Source organism: Oryctolagus cuniculus, chromosome 3 (assembly GCF_964237555.1).
Source record: "Oryctolagus cuniculus chromosome 3, mOryCun1.1, whole genome shotgun sequence".
Lineage (NCBI taxonomy): Eukaryota > Metazoa > Chordata > Mammalia > Lagomorpha > Leporidae > Oryctolagus > Oryctolagus cuniculus.
Genome location: NC_091434.1, coordinates 27,065,438 through 27,085,138, shown reverse-complemented (window position 1 = coordinate 27,085,138; position 19,701 = coordinate 27,065,438). Strand labels below are relative to the sequence as shown.

The 19,701-nt window shown below is 34.5% G+C and overlaps 1 protein-coding gene and 1 long non-coding RNA gene across 8 annotated transcripts in view; both read right to left on the bottom strand.

Moving 5' to 3' along the window:
• The window catches only part of ERBB4 (erb-b2 receptor tyrosine kinase 4), a 1,263,146-nt gene that overhangs the window by 1,161,961 nt on the left and 81,484 nt on the right, over positions 1-19,701 (bottom strand). The window lies entirely within an intron of this gene.
• The window catches only part of LOC127491701 (uncharacterized), a 112,014-nt gene that overhangs the window by 11,604 nt on the left and 80,709 nt on the right, over positions 1-19,701 (bottom strand). Inside the window, exon 1 of the long non-coding RNA XR_007920583.2 lies at positions 1,411-19,701. This exon is cut by the window's right edge and continues 80,709 nt beyond it. This is a non-coding gene — a long non-coding RNA (uncharacterized lncRNA). The remainder of the gene's footprint in view (positions 1-1,410) is intronic.

Below are 19,701 nucleotides of genomic sequence, written 5' to 3'. Positions count from 1 at the left end.
ATCACAAACATTTTTCTTTTTCTTGTGAAATCATTCAAAAACAGAGTCTCCAAGTTTTTTTTAATATATAGTACATTATTGTTATCTACAGTTACCCTACTATGCAATGGAACACCAGAATTTCTAAACATAGTACCCATTGATCAATCTTTCCCCATCTCTCCCTCCCTTCTCCCTTCTCCCTTGCTAGTCCATGTGGTAACTGCCGTTCTACTCTCAACTTTTAGATTTCAAATCTAACTGAAATCATGTAGTACTTGTCTTTTGGTGCCTCGCTTATTTCCCATACACAAATACTTCGAATTTCATGAATGTTATCACAATGACAGGATTTCATCCATTTGTTAAGGCTGAACAGTATGTCATTGCGTATGGATCACATTTTCATTACTCATTTATCAGTTGATGGATGCTGAGGTTATTGCCATTTCTTGTGAATAAAGTGGCAATAATCATGGGTGTGCAGATGTCTCTGCAATAAACTGGCTTCATCTTCTTTTTGTATACACCCAGTAGTGGTATTATAAGATCATATGTCAGTTTAATTTTTTGAGGAACCTCCATACTGTTTCCCACAATAGCTGTACTAATTTATATCCTCACTAACAATGTGTAAGCATTCCCTTTTCCTCAATAGGACTTGTTATCCTTTGTCTTTTTTTTTTGATAATAGCACTTCTCAGTGGAGTGGGTGGTATCTCTTTGTTGTTTTGATTTATATTCCCTGACAATAAAAGATATTGAGCATTTTTTCATGGATCTCTGGTCATTGTATGACTTAATTCAAGGAATATCTGTTTAGATTTATTGCCCATTCTTAATTGGATTATGTGTACTGTTTTGCTTGTTTTAGCTACTGAATTGAATACTTTACATATTCTGGTTATTAACCTCTTGTCAGACATGTAGTTTGCAAATATTTTCTCTACTGTGTAGATTATGTCTTCATTCTCTTGATTGTTTCTTTTCTATGAATAAGTGTTGTGTGTTACAACCCCATTTGTCTATTGTGCTAGTTTTCCTAGGTTTTATGGTCCAATTAAAACATAAATAAATAAATAAAACTCCTATTCCAAAGTCCTTAAGCACCTTCCTGTGGTTTCTTGGTTTCTGGTTTAACATTTAGGTCTTCAACTAAATTTGAGCTCATTTTTATACATTGTGAGAGACAAGGGTCAAGTTTCTTCTGCATGTAGATTTTCAATTTCCTAGTATCATTTATTGAAAAGACCATTCTTTCCAATGTATTTTCTTTGCACCTTTGTCAAACATAAGTTAGATGTAGATGCATGAGTTTATTTCTAGGGTCTCCTTTCTATCCTATTAGTCTATATAGCTGCTTTTATGGGAGTATCATGTACTAACAGCCTTTTATAATATTTTGAAATCAAAGAGTATAATACCTCCTACCTTGTTCTTTTGTTTTGGCTGTTCAGAGTTTTTGTGGTCTGATGGGAACTTCAGGATTACTTTTTCTGCTTCTCTGAAGAATATAATTGCCATTTAGACAGGGACTGTATGTAACATGTAGACCACTTTGTAGACCTTTTAACAATATGAACAATGGAATGACTTCTGAAATTTTGATGCTGGAAAGAGGTACAAAATTCACTGTCTATTTTTGACAACTTATGATGAAAACTACCATAATTTCTACAATAACAAGTAAAATGTATTGAAAGAAAATGTTAATTGAATTTGCATTTGTCTTAAGTGATTTAGCCTGCATTTCATTATATAGCTCTCCCCAAAGGAGATGATGATCAATATCACCATAAATTATAATCGCTACTATATTTATCCAACATTATTTAAATATATGAGCATTTCACATTTTTAAATAATGCTTTTACAATACTACCTTTTGTATTTACCTAAGCTTCTTGACTATATTAATTATTCACAGTGCATCAACTTATTTATTTATCTAAAGGCAAAAGAGATACTGAGAGAGATCTCCCATCCACATCTGGATGTCCCACACAACTGGCAAAGACTCAATTACATGGGCCTTTATCTACTGCTTTCCTAGGCCCATTTGCAGAACACTGGATCAGAAATGGAGCAGTCAGGTGTCAGCAGTTTAATGCACTGGGCCACAATACCAGTCCCCACAGTACATTAACTTTTGAAACAGAAGAGTAAAGAAAGTATCAAATTCTGGCTGGCGCCGTGGCTCACTAGGCTAATCTTCCACCTGCGGTGCCGGCACACCAGGTTCTAGTCCCAGTCGGGCACCAGATTATGTCCCGGTTGCTCCCCTTCCAGTCCAGCTCTCTGCTGTGGCCCGGGAGTGCAGTGGAGGATGGCCCAAGTGCCTGGGCCCTGCACCCGAATAGGAGACCAGGAGAAGGCACCTGGCTCCTGGCTTCAGATCACCGCAGTACACGGGCCGCAGCGGCCATTGGTGGGGGGGGAGGTAAACCAACGGAAAAGGAAGACCTTTCTCTCTGTCTCTCTCTCTCTCACTGTCCACTCTGCCTTTTCAAAAAAAAAAAGTATCAAATTCAACCTACTGATCCATATGACATTTACAGTATAAAATATCCTCATATAGATACCAGATATAGATGAATACTTCCCATTATCACAAATTTTATAGTTACAATCTTTTATAATTAATAATACATTCACAAAAGACACTGGCTGTAGATTTGTGATATAGGTATTTTGTATAAAAATATTATGATATCTCCCCTCACTTTTTCTTCCATTCAAGAAATCACTAGCAGAATGAGAGTAAGTTTTGGGAATAACTTTGCCTTTACAATAATTTATTTTAAAAGAAGTAAATTGTTTTTAAAAAATCTGGTTACAGATTATTTGTGACACACTTCAGAAGTAATCATGATGTGCTGGTGTCTCATAACCCTGGGAACTGTTAATCTGGGGTTTTATTTCAAACCCTACAGGATGTTGACAGATTCTGGCTACATCAAAGTCCTTGTGGCAGGCAAAATGATGACATCTGAAAACAGTCATGCCTCAGTCTTCAGAATGTGTGACATTATTACCTGACATGGCAAAAGGGATTTTTACAGTTATGGTGAAGTTCAGATTCATTAAATGGGAGATGATCCTAGATTATCTAGGAAAGTCCAATATAATCACAAGGGTCCTTTTATGGAAAGAAAAAGGCAGGAAGGTCAGAATTGGAGAAGATGCGAGTACAGAAGCAGAGGCTGGAGTGATGACATTGCTGGCTGTGGGCCACAAGCTAAGGAACACAGCCAGCCACTAGAAGCTGGAAAAAAAGAAATGGGTTCCTCCCTAAAGCCTCACAAGGAACACAATTCTGCAAACACACTGATTTCAGTCTAGTCAAACCCATTTTGGAAATTCTGGCTTCTAAACTGCTGCAATCAAAATTAGTGTTGTTTTAAGCCACTAAGTTTTTAGCATATTGGTATAGCAAGACTGAGAAACCCATAGTCTTCAAATCAGTGACAGCCTACGAGTAGATAGCTAATATGTCTTATGAATAACCGAGTCACTGTCTGGAAAGAATGTAGTTGACAGGGTTTAGTTACAGAGTTAATGCAGGGATATATTAGCCAAGAAAAAAAAAAAAAGCAAGGCAAGAAAAAATACCTTATGGCAATCAACATTTGCAGATCTATCTTGGATGGAAAGATGCTTAACTGACTACTTCCTTCACCAAATCAGAATATCAGGGTTTTTTTTTTTTTTCTCCCAACTGCTCAAAGGACTACTAATCTTAGTAAATAAGAATGTGTGAAAATTTGGGCAGTTTAAAAGAAAAACTGGTTAAAAAAAGAATATGAATAAATGATATTATTTCCTTTAAGAAAAAATCCAACTACATTTTTAATTACTTTATTTTTAGCTACTTAGTAATTTTAACTTATTATATCTACTGCAATTGTGATTACCACTTCTACTTAAAACCACCTCTAGGTAATGAAACTGACCACTTCCAAATACTTAGATCAATATCAGCCTCTCACAGTTCCATTCTTCTATTTTCAAAAGTGAGGATTCTCCTTCTTCAGGTCTAAATTTTAAATTTTTTTTATAATAATTCAGTGTAAATTTACAGCAACAGCACAAAACGTTTTTTTCAAACACAAAATTATATAACATAGTTTTATACTTAAAAATATTGCATTAATTTTGTGTTGTATTTTTCTCCAGGAATTCTTAAATCAAAACACATGTTTTAAAACAAGAAAATGTTGTTGTACATGATGTCATATACTGGCTGCACATCATTTATGTAAATAATGAATTTATAAGTATACAACATAAACTCTAAATTCACAATATACAAATCTCTGCTGTATATGAAAAGGTAAACAGATGTGGAGAAATTGTCTGCTGCTGTCTAGTCTCCATATATTTAAGGATGACCAACAGAGGTGAGCAATCATTCTTCTTATATGATACTAGAAAAATATCCAAAAGAAATTCTAAGATATTTGCAAGCACTAAGAAAAATGTTGCCAATCATAGCCCTGTTTGCTTATAGATTAGTAAAATCTACATGGATTACGTTATCTAACACTATATACTTTTATATTTAATAACCACACTTAAAAATATAACTATGAAACATATAGAAGTTGTCTATGTCTACATTAACTAAGGAAAAAGATTATCCATTTGTTTTGATAAAAATATCAAACATCACTACTCTGTTAATCAACAAATATTAAATTGAGTGAGTCTTATTTCTAAGGCATTCTAATTTGCAGTGGAAAGTAGAGGATGATGAATATTTAAAACAAAGAAAAATAATGGAAGGAACAATCTTTTTATCTCATAGTTGGAGGAAAGATCATGAAAATATGCATATCAATACTATTGTTGGCGACTATGACAAAGACAAGATTGGTGAATAAATCACAAATTTTCTGTGGACAAGTTGAGGAGTATTTCCCAAAAAAAATATGATACTTGAATATAAATATGATATGTAAAATTATAAATCAAGAATTAAGGTTATTTGACATTAAATTGATTAGAATTCAGTGACTTAAAATCCTCTACCAGAATTGACTGAATTGATACAACCATAGCCTAGTCCTTTGTAAGGGTCTCTGTATCTTCAGCTAAACCACCCATCAACAGTTTTTTATGCAATAAAACTCAAATTAAATATTAATCAGTAAACTGGGGATTAAAGTGAGTAGCTTTGCTATTTCTCATTGCACTCATTAATAAACTTAATATTGTAATGAACACACATCTAGTTTACCTCCAATAGTGTTCATTAACTAACCCAATTGTTATATATAAAGAAGTTAAAGCAAAACTAGAGGACACATATTTTAAGAAATTCACCAACTTCAAAAATTATTAACTACAGTGTTCAAAGTAGTGCCCCAATATTTTTCAACATTTAACTACAGCTGACTACTTCAACCATGTAGTAAAATACTATACTTCAGACTTAAATGTACATTCCTTTCATTTCTGTCTAGTTGCTACAGGGCACAGCTATTCATATCTACAAAGCCCAGTGGATTTACATGTGAGGAGAGACTGGGTTGAAATGAAGGTTGCATCACAAGAGAAAGCATGGGGCACAATAGAAGAGAACAAGAGAACGATTGTCTTTCATACATTACATGGACTGTGAGTGTCCATTTCTTTTTCAGATATCTATCAGGGGCAGTTACTATCATTCTTTTTGTTGTAGAAAATAAATGGATAGGGGTGGGGAAAGATGTCATGAGTAGGGGAGAAAGTTATGTGTGGAATGAAGGGGGAGGATGATAGGACGGAATAACTTACCAAGGTTCTTTAAATCATGCAAGTTTAATGACCTTGCACATTTTATTCACACATACACTGTCTCCAACCTTCACAGAGACTTAAAGACTCGTAACTATGCCAGAATCTTCTAAAAGATTAAAGTGTAATGTTTTTAAAACTCATTTGAAACAATTAAAAATTAAATGGGTCAGGACTTTGAATCCTTTGTATATGAAGAATTTGTGTATGTAATTCAAATTTATTTCAAAATTACAAATGTTTCCCAAATCACTATATACATCCAAGTGTGTAAGTGCATATGACTTAAAAACCAAGAACAAATTTAGCTCTCCTAGTCAATATAAAATCAGTGATGTCTTTACAGGAATTTGCGGAATGATATTATGAAACGATATTCTCTCTTTAATTGGAGAGAAAAAAATTTGTTATCATTTTAACAAATTCAGACTTAACAATTTTAAAAAAAAATTTGAAAATGTGTACACACACTGTTTATAAAAAACAGAATTTAGAATGAGCATTTTTAATCATTTCCTGGGATATAAACTTACTCTAAGTTTTTAGTCATTTGTTCCATGAACTCCACTCTGCATGAAGGCTCTACATAGTTGAAGCACTAAAACACTAGAGCTAAAACGTTGGAAACAGTTCATAAAACCAAAATAACTCAGCAAAAGTTACAATTATTTTTATTCAGAAAAATATGAAAGGCAACATTACTAACATTTCTAAAAAAAATCACATACTTTGTATTAGAAAAATTTAATTATCTGCTATATTTTTCATTTTTCTTATTGAACAAACAAACTAAACTGGGATAAAAGTTATGCTAAAATTCTCACTCTGATTTTTCTAGCTGTGTTGCTTGGGGCAAATAATTTAATGACTCAGAGCTAAATATCTTCAACTAGGAAACAGGAATTGTATCTACTTACCTATAGGGTTGTGGTTAGGACTACTGTGACTAAAATAAGTGTTCCATGGTGATACAAAGTATCAAGCCTAACACTCTGCTAGTTTCTACACCTTCTTCTCCCTCCCACTCTCAGACGAACTCTAAAGGTCTATTTTGAAAAGAAAGAGGATTTGTCCCCACTTGAGTCCATGAGACAAAAGAAGATAAACAAGGGACATAGGAATATAAAAGCAGTATAAACTCCTTTTGCAATCAATAATTGTGATATGCAACAATACATACAGGTCCATATTGACTGATTGCACTTATTGGTAAAACGAGCAGGAGAATTTCCAAAACCAAATTTCATATGAATAAAATTGTACTTCTAAAGTTCAGTGTATTTTTAAAGATAAGGTGCTCATTTAAATATATTTATTTCTCTGATGTCAAACATATTTGATATTAAAATAATTTCCATTCTTGTGAGATTTATAGTAATTTGTAACCTCTAAATATAACAAAATGGGTATGCTTATTAATGTATTCATATTATATTAGGGCTTTTTGAAAATTAAAGTTTAAAAATATTTTATATAGTATAAACATTGCCAAAAGAAATCAAGAAATAGATATGTAGAAAGACAATATAATTAAACTAATGTTATTAACACATCAGACAACTCTGACATCCAGACAGAGCATTAGAGAAAATATTTTATGACTTCTTTCCAGAATCATTGTGTACATGAGTTTAGATTCTATATGTCAACAGAAACAATATCATCTTCCTAAATTTCTATAACTTACGGTGGTGGGGCACTGGGAAGCTGACAATTTGTCTTCTTTTCCACTGAGAAGACAGACTAAGATGATTTCTCTTTCACATGCCCCAAAACATGCTGTCAGGCTGAAAGATTCAATGAATGCTTAGCATGAAAAAGTCAACTGAAAATGGTGGCTATTATCTGAGGAATTTTTTGCCCCTCTGCACTGATATATTTGTGAGAAAAAATTATTCATGAATAACAGACATTGTCAGAATTTGAATAAAAACATGAAAACTTTTGATATTTGAGCAACTGTAGGAAGGTAAACATTGTTTCTGCAATAAAAATATTTAATTTGACTCTAAGATACTTAAGATACTATCTTAATATTTCACATGAGTATTTTTTGAGAACTCTTCATTAATTAAAATGTCCCTTTCTAGTAGCTATAAGCACAATTTATAAACACTAAATTCCATTCCTAGTAATAGCAGCAACTAGGGGTACTGTAATCAGGTATTGTGGAGAGCACACCAAGTAACTTTATAACTTTAGTAACTCATTCTCACTCTCTGGGTCTGTTTCCATGTCAACAAAATGAAGCAGTTGGATTCAAGTTTTGTTAAGCCCTGTTTTGATACTGCAATTCTCTTTTTTATTTTTCTTCTTTTTTTGTAATACAAAACTTTAGGGCAAAAGATCATCATCTCAGGGTATATCTCAGAGAGAAAAATATGTGATATACATTCTAAAACAACGAGACGTATTAGTATCAAAACATGTAATATTCACATAGCATGGCAAATGCAAAGTTAATAAAGTCCAACTGGCTAGGAAAAAAACTCTTGATTCTCCCTCCTCTGGGGGTTAATTCATAATTTAATGGACTTGGCTTCTGTATTTTACTAATTTTATTTATTTACTTAAGTGGTGACAAGATAGAGAAAGAGTTCTCTCATCTCATTTTACTCAAAAAAATGCCACCAACAGCCAGTTCTGGGTCAAGGTCAAAATCACCAGCCAGGAAATCAATCAAGGTTTCCCATATGAGTGGCAGGAACCCAGGCATACTTGAGTCTTTACTGCTTTCTCCTAGTGTTTTAACTGACCAGAAACTGGATTAGGAGCTGGACTGGGAAATCAAGCTAAGGTACTCCAATGTGAAATGTGGGCATCTCAACAGACATGCTCAAAACACCTGCCCTATTGCTACTGTATTTGATGCTGAAAGTCTCATTACTTTTTTCAATTCTTACAAAAGAAAGGAACTTTGTGTGCAATATCTTATCTTCTCCTTCTTCTCCCACATTTTCAACGTTATGATCACCATCAAGGGGTTATTCTCCAACACCCAGATGCTTCCCAGGATGCGTTGCTTCAAGCTTCAATCACTTCTTATTCTTTCCATTATCTCACTAGGTGATTTCACATTTTCTCTTAATTTTATCTATCACACATGTTCTGATCATTCCTAAATCTTTATCTCAGGCCTTTACTCTAAGTTATAGACTTGCATATTGAGCTGCTTATCCATACAATATTCCCAGACATCACAAACATACTGTGATAAATTTGTACCAATCTCCTTTCAATTTTCTCAGTCTTGATCGAAGGCAACTGCCGCTAGTCTCAAGCCATCCAACAGAACTTTCTGTGTGATGAAAATATTTTAATCTGTATTGTCCAATATGATGGTCACCTGCCACACTTGCCTATTTAGTCTATGAAACATGGCAAGCTTGAAACAAAAAAAAAAATTTTTCTTGTTAACTAATTTTCTGCTTATTTCCAACCAAAAATGGGGGAAAAGAAGGAATATGGATAAATCATAGTAAAGAGAAAAAAATTAAACCTTAGATACATTCTCAATTTATTTTTTACTTTACTGGCAGGGAAATAAATTTTAGATATCTTAGTTGCAAGGCAATAGGAAAGACTAGATTCTATTGTATTGTGTAATAGTAAATCAAGAATGAAACAAAACATTGTTGAAAATGTAACATGTGGGACCTGGTATTGTAGCACAGTGTATTAAGCCACCGCCTACCACACTGGCATCCCATATGGGTGGCAGTTCTAGTCCTGGCTGCTCCACATCAAATCCGGCTTCCTGTTAATGCACCTGGGAAAGCAGAAGATGGCCCCAAGTATGTGGGTCCCTGCTATACACGTGGGAAACCAGATGGAGTTCTAGGCTCCTGGTTTCAGCCTGATCTCCCAACCCCAGTCACTGCAGCAATTTAGGGAGTGAATCTGTAGATGGAAAGATGGAAGATTTCCCTTTCTCTCTCTCTCTCTCTCTCTCTCTCTCTCTCTCTGTGTGTGTGTGTGTGTGCATGCGTGTGTGTGTGTGTGAGAGAGAGAGAGAGAAAGGGGGAAGGAGAGGGAGGAGGAGAGGGAGAGGGAGGGGAAGAGAGAGAGGGAGAGATTCTGACTTCCAAATAAATAAATACGTCACAAGTATGTATTCAGCACTTGCCATGTTCAAAGCATCATGCTCAGTGCTGGGTACCCTGCAGGAAAAGAATCAAACATCATCCTTGACCTCATATGTTCTCCCCAAGTCACCTTTATTCTAATCTTTGGTTTCAAATTTCAAGTTTATGTCACCCTTGAAAGAGAACTGGAGAAAAAAAATTCAGGGAAAAACAAGCATAAATATTTTTCTCCTAAGGGAATAATGGTTTATCAATTAATACATTATATAACTGGTGCTTGCTTTATTGCTGTCTCATTTTATTTGAAATGGAGTGGGGATGGAAAGAGAGAGGGAGGGAGGGAGGGAGGGACAGAATCTTCCATCTGCTGGTTTACTCCTCAAATGTCTGCAATTGCCAGAGCTGGGCTATTCTGAAGCCAGGAATCTGGATCTCCATCTGGGGACCCAATATGGAGAGCAGAGACTCAAGTGGTTGAACCATAAACTGCTGCCTCCTGGGATACACATTAGGACAAAGCTGGGTGGGAAGCAGTGTAGCTAGGACTTGAAATAGGAACTCCAATACGGGATGCATGAATACCAGGCTATTACTTAACTGCCACACCAAATGTTTACCCCAAGCCTGATGCTTTTTATTGTAAAGTTTTCCAGCAAAACAAAATGTAATTTCAAGAAATAGCTATAGGGGACGGTGCCAGCATCCCATATGGGCACCGGTTCAAGTCCTGGCTGCTCCTCTTCCAATTCAGCTCTCTTAAGTGGCCTGGAAAAGCAATAAAAGACAGCCCAACTGCTTGGGCCCCTGCATCTGTGTGGGAGATCTGGAGGAAGCTCCTGGCTCCTGGCTTTGGATCAGCTCTGCTCTGGCAGTTGCGGTCATTTGGGGAATGAACCAGTGGAATGGAAGACCTCTCTCTCTCTCTCTCTCTGGCTCTACCTCTCTCTGTAATTCTTTCAAATAAATAAAAAGAAATCTAAAAAAAAACTATAAAAGGTATCTAACATAAGATTAAACTGCTATAAAAATGATAATGAAATATACATTAAAAATAACCTGCACACATATATTTTACTTTCAAAAGCATTATAATAAAACTATATTACAGTTGTCAGGAAATACAACATGCCTTAAATAAACGTGAAATATTTCTGGAGTACAAAAACTGATGGGATAAGTAGAATATGAGATTAAGTGACAGGTGGAAGAACCTGAAATCTGTAAGAGTTGATTAATTATTACAGAATTATACTCTCAACTGATTGTCTGAAGTATAAAAAAAAAACTGAGTATGCTGTTTATAAATACCACAATGCCTCTTTCATTAGTTATCTTCTCTTTAGCAAAGAGTACCAGACTGATTAATTGTGAAGGTTAAGAAACAAATATTCTGCTAGAAGTTTTTGAATACAGAACTAACTCATAATTAAAATAACAGAAAGTATACTGTTATTTATACTTAAGGAACACAATTTTTGCAGAGCTTTTAGGGGCAACATATATTTTTTCAAACTATGTCAAAACATATGAAAACAGAGACACATCTATCCACAAAATATAGTGGCAATATTGGCAGTGTATTTTACAATGTGTTAGCCAAAGAAAATGCAAACTATACTTTTCCTGTTAAGTAGAAAAACGAAAGTGATTGCAATGAAACTTTTCTCTCCTAAAGCTAAATGCCCTGTGTTTTACATATTTTACTTTACATGACAGTTTTATTATAACCACACTCCAATCTTAGTATTCATTCTCTTATTGGTATTGTAAAGGATTCACAGAAATGTGTAGTAAACTTCATCATTCCAACTTCAAATGGCAAGATGGTATAGCATCTCAAAAATCCTCAGTAACTTTTATTGATCCATCACAGAATAAGCACTTTAAAACGTGTGTGTAAATCTTTCATAAATCTATTAGCCATCTTTTCTTTTTGTACAAATATTTTAGAATTTTTAAAAAATCATAAAGCAGGAATAACCCAAACAAAATTCTTTAGTATTTTAGAGTCATACAACTATATCACATTTCCATCCTCTTTCCTACATTAATGTTCAGTGCTTTAATCTTTCTTTACAAACCATCTGCATCATCTTTTAGATAATACCAAACCCTCCTACCTTGACCACTCCAAATTGTGTTAAATATCCCTTGACAGGTTATCATACAGAAGATCCTCTCAGAAATAAAGACCCAAGCTATATAAGAGGATGATGATGTTTTACTTCATTTAATGGGTTTTTTCCTGCTGATTATCTTATGATACTTTCAGAATTAATACCATTAAATCACTACCTATCAGCCTACTGGCATATTTGGTTTAATCATCACTAAATATTTTATTTTTAATATCTCATTAAAATTCATTTAACAATTTTTAACCAACTTTGCCAATTTTCTCATTGAATTCATTTTTCTTTGGCCAGAAGTTTTTGAAATGATGATTTAGATAGCTTTCTAGTAAAGAATATAGACTAGAATTGCATCTACTGTGAAACCCAAACACATTATTCTTATATTTGTACTAATAATCTGAAATAAAAAGGATGATTTTTAAAAGAAGGATACTTAGTAAAAAAAAAAAAAAGGCCTGAGCCGCGGCTCACTAGGCTAATCCTCCACCTTGCAGCGCCGGCACACCGGGTTCTAGTCCCTGTTGGGGCGCCGGATTCTGTCCCGGTTGCCCCTCTTTCAGGCCAGCTCTCTGCTGTGGCCAGGGAGTGCAGTGGAGGATGGCCCAAGTGCTTGGGCCCTGCACCCCATGGGAGACCAGCATAAGTACCTGGCTCCTGCCATCAGATCACCGCGGTGCGCCGGCCGCAGCGCGCTGGCCGAGGCGGCCATTGGAGGGTGAACCAACGGCAAAGGAAGAACTTTCTCTCTGTCTCTCTCTCTCACTGTCCACTCTGCCTGTCAAAAAAATAAAAAAAAAAAAGAAGGATACTTAGTGTTACCTATTTTTCCATAAAGCTCTCCCATATACTATTGTGTTTTTTTTTTTAATTTAAAAAATTCTATTTGAGAGGCATAGAAACAAAAACACAACACACACATCCTATGCACTGATTCATTTCAAACTGTGCAGAGCCAAGGCCAGGCCAAATCTAACAGCCAGAAACTCAATCCAGGTATCTCACAAGGTTGATAGGAACCCAATTACTGGAGTTATTACTGCTGCCTCCCTGACATGGCATTAACAGGAAGCTGAAACCTGGAGTTGGGACCAGGCACTGAACAGAGGTGCCACAATATGGGTTGCACACATCTTAAGCAGTGCATTAAATGCTAAGCTAAATACATACTCCATTATTACATTTTATATTTTTTATCATTCAAATAAAATAATATTGCTACTCATGACATATAAAGTACACACAAAATAATTACTTCCATTTTATGATAATCAGCAACTGTTTTTTTTTTTTTCTGCTTTGGTTCCCAAAGGCATTGTCTTCACAATTCATTTTCAATAAATATGATTGGGGATCCACTATTTAACATGTAGAGAGTCATGTGCTAAGCATATAAATAGAAAACAAAAAAATTCAGAAAGCAAATGAGTATGAGCAGAAGAGACAACTCACAACAACAAACTATAACATCTTTTGATAGTACTATATGAAGGCACCTAAGAAAATACTTCATTTTCTTCAGGGAGCATGGCAGTAGTGTGACAAGGAGAGACAACAGTAAGAATTTTCTTCTTGTCTGGGCTTTGAGGATGGGTAAGATACACTTGATAAAGAGTGCTGGAGTATGACATTCAAGCAGAGAGGGTACACACACATGACAAAGGATATTTGTTAAAGAAAATATAGTAACTCAATATGGCAATAAAAAAGGAATCAACTGTACACCTATCAGAAAATAAATTTTGAGCAGCAGGATGCAGAAAGTCCTATAAAAAACCTTATAGGTTTACCTAGAACTTCAGACTTGATTCTTTAGGCAGCAGAAGTATTAATCATATTGTACTGAGAAAGATCTCTCAGGAATAGGATAAAGCATTTAATGGCCAGAGGCTAAAGAGACCCATTTGGAGATGTGGACTATTATAAATTTCCAGACTAAAATTTTAAAACTTGGAGATATATCTAAGGAAGACATGAAAAATCAAATGACTCAAAGTTTCCTAGTAAATTTAACAGGCAACTAGGTTAGGAAAAAGGGACAAATTTTCCACAGTGTCTTAAACAAGAGGAACTGATCTTGTTCATTTTGGATCCATTGCATAGTGCAGGTATATTACCTATATTCATTCTGGTAGCCAATCATTTATTACAAGCTAATAGATCAGCTTTCCCAGATAACCAAAACAGAAAAATGTTTAAAATATAGTTATGTGTTTGACAGGAAAACTTGTATAGGGTGATACGTATCTATTTCTTTATCTACTTAAGAGACACAGAGAGAGAAAAAGACAGAAACAGAGCACCAAAGAGACTGATGTCTCTGGTCTGCAGGTTCACTTCCAAAAGTTCTACAAAAATCAGGGCCAGGCTAAGCCACAGTACAGAACAGAGAACTCCATCCAGTTCTCCTACGAGAGTGACAGGGAATTCAACTATGTGACCCATCCCCTGCTGCCTCCCACAGTGCATTAGCAGAAAACTAGATTTGGGAGCAGAGTCAGGATTGAACCAGGCATTCTTCTATGAGATGCAGGTGTCCCAAGGCAGTGTCTTAACCACTAGAACAGTCACCCCAGGGTTAAGTTTAAAGTCATATACCAAAATACTCTGATCATCATATATAAGGACACTGTTGGTTGTCTTTGAGCTACATTTTGGTGAATGATACTAGATTTCCAGAGAACATTCTCATGGTCTCTTGGTAATTGAAGCATACACTCAGATGTATATCTTAGTGCGTACACACACACACATACACACACACATATATGATATATGTTCGTGTTTTTCTTCACTATCCACAGGGATTGGTTCCAGGACCACTCTGTGGATACTACAATCTATTAATTCTAAAGTGTCTTCTGTTTCATATAAATTACATTACATATATCTTCCTATATACTTTATCATTAGACTACCTATAGCACCTATGACAATGTAAAGGCTATGTAAACAGTTGCTTATACTATATGCCTTGGGAAATAATGGCAAGAGAAAGTCTGTGTCCATGTTTGGCACAAACACAATTTTTTTTCAAAGACTTTCATGAAATTTATAAATACCTAGGGGTCACTATATGAATAAGTATATATATACATATATATATATATATCACTGTGCCATATATTAATCTCATTTTTACATGCTCTTGAGTTTTTAAACATTTCTTTGAGAAAGGAGGAGGCAGAAGGGCATAGAAAGAGACATCATCCATCTGCTGGTTCACTCCTCAAATGCTCAAAACAGCTGGAGCTGACCCCAGGACCAAGATAGGAATCAGGAACTCAATTCAAGTTTTTTATGCTGGTGGCAGGAACCCAATTTCATGAGCCATCATTGCTGCCTCCAAGGACTGCATTAGCAGGAACTGGAATCTGGAGCTAGAGCCAGAAATCTAACACAGGGACTCCAATGTGAGAATAAGATGTCTTAACTGGCATCCTAACTACAAGGCTAAATGCCTTCCCTTTATATGCTTTTCTGATTATGAACAGTATATTTATTTCATTGGCCATAAAATTTCTGAATTGCTTTTAGGTATTAAACTTTACACATGAATAGGCTTACCTAATGAAAAAAGTCTGAAAATATTATTTTGCATTGATAATCTACGTGGTAAAAATGATATAACACCCCAAAACTAACAGCCTAAGAGGCACAAACTAATTATTTTGTGTATGTCCCCAGCCAGTTTCATTCAATTAGCTGCATGACTCAGTTCAAAAGGTGATTAATTGGTTCTGTTTCATATGGCAGAATTGCCATCCCATTTTTGATACATGCAAAGACACTGAGAAATTTTAAATTTAAGCTTAATCACCCTGTCTAAATATTAAACATAGAGAAATAAGGGAAGGGTAATTGCCATGCAAATCTTTCCTGAGATAGAACAATTTCCTGCTTACTCTAATGCAGTGATATGCTCTGTACACAATACTTGTCTGTCAGCAGTCAACAGTTCTAGATGTAGAACACAAAAACTGCCTCCAAGGCTGAACTAGTGGGAGTGATTGGACAAGGATTAGCTATGCATGAGAGAATATCAGTAACCCCAGAAAGTCTCAAATTATGACTCTTTCTTATCCTGAAATCCAATCATTTAGCTAAGAGTGATTGAAAATGTTTAATTATTACGTTGAAATCAAGTAAGCTATTTTCCTATCCTTTTTCAGTATTAGGGTTATATTTTAAGTAGAAATATAAGTCTACAAAAATTTGTATATTTCTACATATACATTGATTTCTTAGATTGAAACCTCTCTCTGGGTAACTGAATATTTCAAGGTTCCATTCTAATAGAATCCTTTTGAATTCTTTTTTTTTATTTTGTTTTTATTTGTAAAATAGTAGGTACTCACATGTATTTGTTTAAGCAGTAAAATAGTTAACTTCCAGCTTCATTCCATTATGGTCAGAAAAGACACATGATATGATTTCAATTTTTCTGAAATTCTTAAGACTTGCTTTATGGCCTAGCATATGCTCTATCCTAGAGAAAGTTCCATGCACTGATAAAAATAACTTTCATTCTGCAGCTGTGGGATTAAAGTGTTCTGTAGATATCAATTAGATCTATTTGAACACTATGCTACTGAATGAAAAGTAGTTCATAGAAGAAATCAAAAGGGAAATCAAAAATTCCTAGAAACACATGATAATGACAACACAACATATCAAAACTTTTGAGATATATCAGAAAGAGTATTAAGAGGAAGTTTGTAGAAATCAGTGCCTACATCAAGAAGTTGGAAAGACATCAAATAAACTAACACGGGATGATTGTTAGATGATCTAACAATGCATCTCCAGGACCTAGAAAACAAGAACAAACTAAACACAAAATTAGTAGAAGGAAACAAATAATTAAAATTATACAAGAAATAAACACAACTGAAACAAAAAATTTGAAAGATCAATGAAATGAAAAGCTGTTTGTTTTTTTTAATAACAAAACTGATGCACCCCTGGTGCAACTAACCAAAAAAAGGGGTTGGGAAGAAGACTTAAATTAATAAAATCAGAGATGATAAAAGGAGATGTTACAAGAGATATGACAGGAATAAAAAAGAATCATTATTATTTGTAATTATTACAAACAGGTATATGCCAACAAATTGGAAAAATCTATAAGAAATGGATAGGTTTCAAGGCACATAAAATCTACCAAAATTGATCCATAAAGACATAGAAAACCTAAATAGACCAATAACCAATAGGGAGACTGAATAAATAATAAGGATCCTCCCAAAAAGAAAAGTCCAATACTAGATGGTTTCACAGCTGAAATCTACCAAATCTTTAAAGATGAACTAACTATTCAAAACTATTTAAAGGGAGGGAATCCTCCTAAACTCTTTCTATGAGGCCAGTATTACCTGAATTCCCAAACCAGAAAAAGATAAAACAAAGAGAACTATAGACCAACATAATTGAGGAACATGGCTGTAAAAATCCTTAACAAAAAACTAGCTAATAGAATCCAACAACACATCAGAAAGATCATTCACCTGGATCAAGTGGGATTTATCCCTGATACGCATGGATAGCACAACATATGCAAATCAAAAATTTGTTACAATACATTAACACACTGAAAAATAAAAGCCATATATTTTCCTCAACAGATTCAGAGAAGTATTTGATAAAATATAACATCCTTTCATGATAAAAAGTCTTAAGTAAATTGAATACAGAAGAAACATTCTTCAGCAAAATTAAGGAAATTTATGATAAATCACAGCCAGCATCATATTCAATGGGGAGAAGCTGGAAGCATTTCCACTAAGATCTGGAACCAGGCAAGGATGCTAACCTCACCATTCCTATGCAATATAGTTCTGGAAGGTTTAGCCAGAGCTATTAGGCAAGAAAAAGCAATCAAAGGGATATATATTGGAAAGGAGTGAGTCAAACTATTCCTATTTGCAGATGACATGATCCTATATAAATAGGGAAACCAAAATACTCCACTAAGAGACTATTGGAACACATAAGAAAGTTTGGTGAAATTGCAGGATATAAAATTAACACATAAAAGTCAATAGCCTCTGTATACCCAAATACCATGGCTAAGAAAGAACATGTGAAATTAATTCCATTCACAATAGCTATAAAAAATTAAATATACTGGAATAAATGTAACCAAGGATGTGAAAGGTCTCTAACAATGAAAACTACAAAACATTAAAGAAGGAAATAGAAGGAGACACAAAAAATGAAAAAATCTTTCATGTTCTTGGACTGGAAGAATCAATATCACCATGATATCCATAATACCCAAAGCAATTTACAGATTCAATGCACTCCCATTTTTTTAAAAAAGCCATTCTTCTTAGATATAGATGAAAACATGGTACAATTCATATGAAAACACAAGAGACCCTGAATAGCTAAAACAATCCTAAATAACAAAAACAAAGCTTGAAGCTTCAGAATATCAGATTTCAAAACATACTACAGGGCAGTTATAATCAAAACAGCCTAGTACTGGCACAAAAATAGACATGTCAACAAACAAAAGAGAATCAAAACCCCAGAAATTAATCCATGCGTCTAGAATGAACTTATCTTTGACAAAGGAGCTAAAATCAATTTCTGGAGTAAGGACAATATCTTCACCAAACAGTTCTGGGAAAATTGGACCTACGCTTGTAGAAGTATGAAACAAGAACCATTAATTTATACATTATACAAAAATCAACTCAAGATGGATCAAGGATCTAAATCTATGACCTGATACCAACAAATACTGGAGGACTTTGGGGAAACTGTGCAAGACATCAACATAAGAAAAGACTTCTTGGAAAAGACCCCAAAAGCACAGGCAATCAAAGAAAAAAAACAGACAAATGGAATTGCAGCAAGCTAAGAAGCTCCTGTACTGCAACAGAAACACTCAACAAAGTGAAGAGGCAACCAACAGAATGGGAGAAAATATTTGCAAATTATGTAACTGATAAAGGATTAATGTCCAGGACCTTTAAAGAGCTCAAGGAATGCAACAATAGCAAAACAAAAAACACAGTTAAGAAATGGACAAAGGACATGAACAAGCATTTTCAAAGGATGAAATACAAATGACCAACCAAAAATGAAAAAATGCTCAGGTTTACTAGCCAACAAGGAACTACAAATAAAAACCACATTGAGGTATCTCCTCACCACAGTTAGAGTGGCTATCATCCAAAAATAAAAAAAAATAAATAAATTCTGGCAAGGATGTGGGAGAAAAGGTACCCTAACACACTATTGGTAGGAATGTAAACTAGTAAAACCATGTTGAAGACTTTATGGAGATTCCACAGAAATCTAATAGTTCTACCACGTGATAAAGCCATCCCAATCCTGGGAATTTACAAAGAGGAAATGAAATCAGCATATGAAATAGTTAACTTTACCCCAATATTTACTGCAGATCAATTCATAATAGCTAAGATATGGAATCAAACCAGACATCCATCAAGTGATAACTGGATAAAGAAAATATATACACTATACAATACTACTCAGCCATAAGAAAGAAAGAAATCCTATTTTTTTAGCAAAATGGATGCAAATGGAATTCATTATGCTTAGTGAAATAAACCAGCTTCCAAATGACAAATTATGTTTTATTTGATAGTTGGCAGATAATATAGAATATAAAATACAAAAAAATGGATGTCTTGTAATATGAATGCCATTTTAGCCTCTTTTTATACTCCTCTGCAACTGTGGTCTTCCTACAT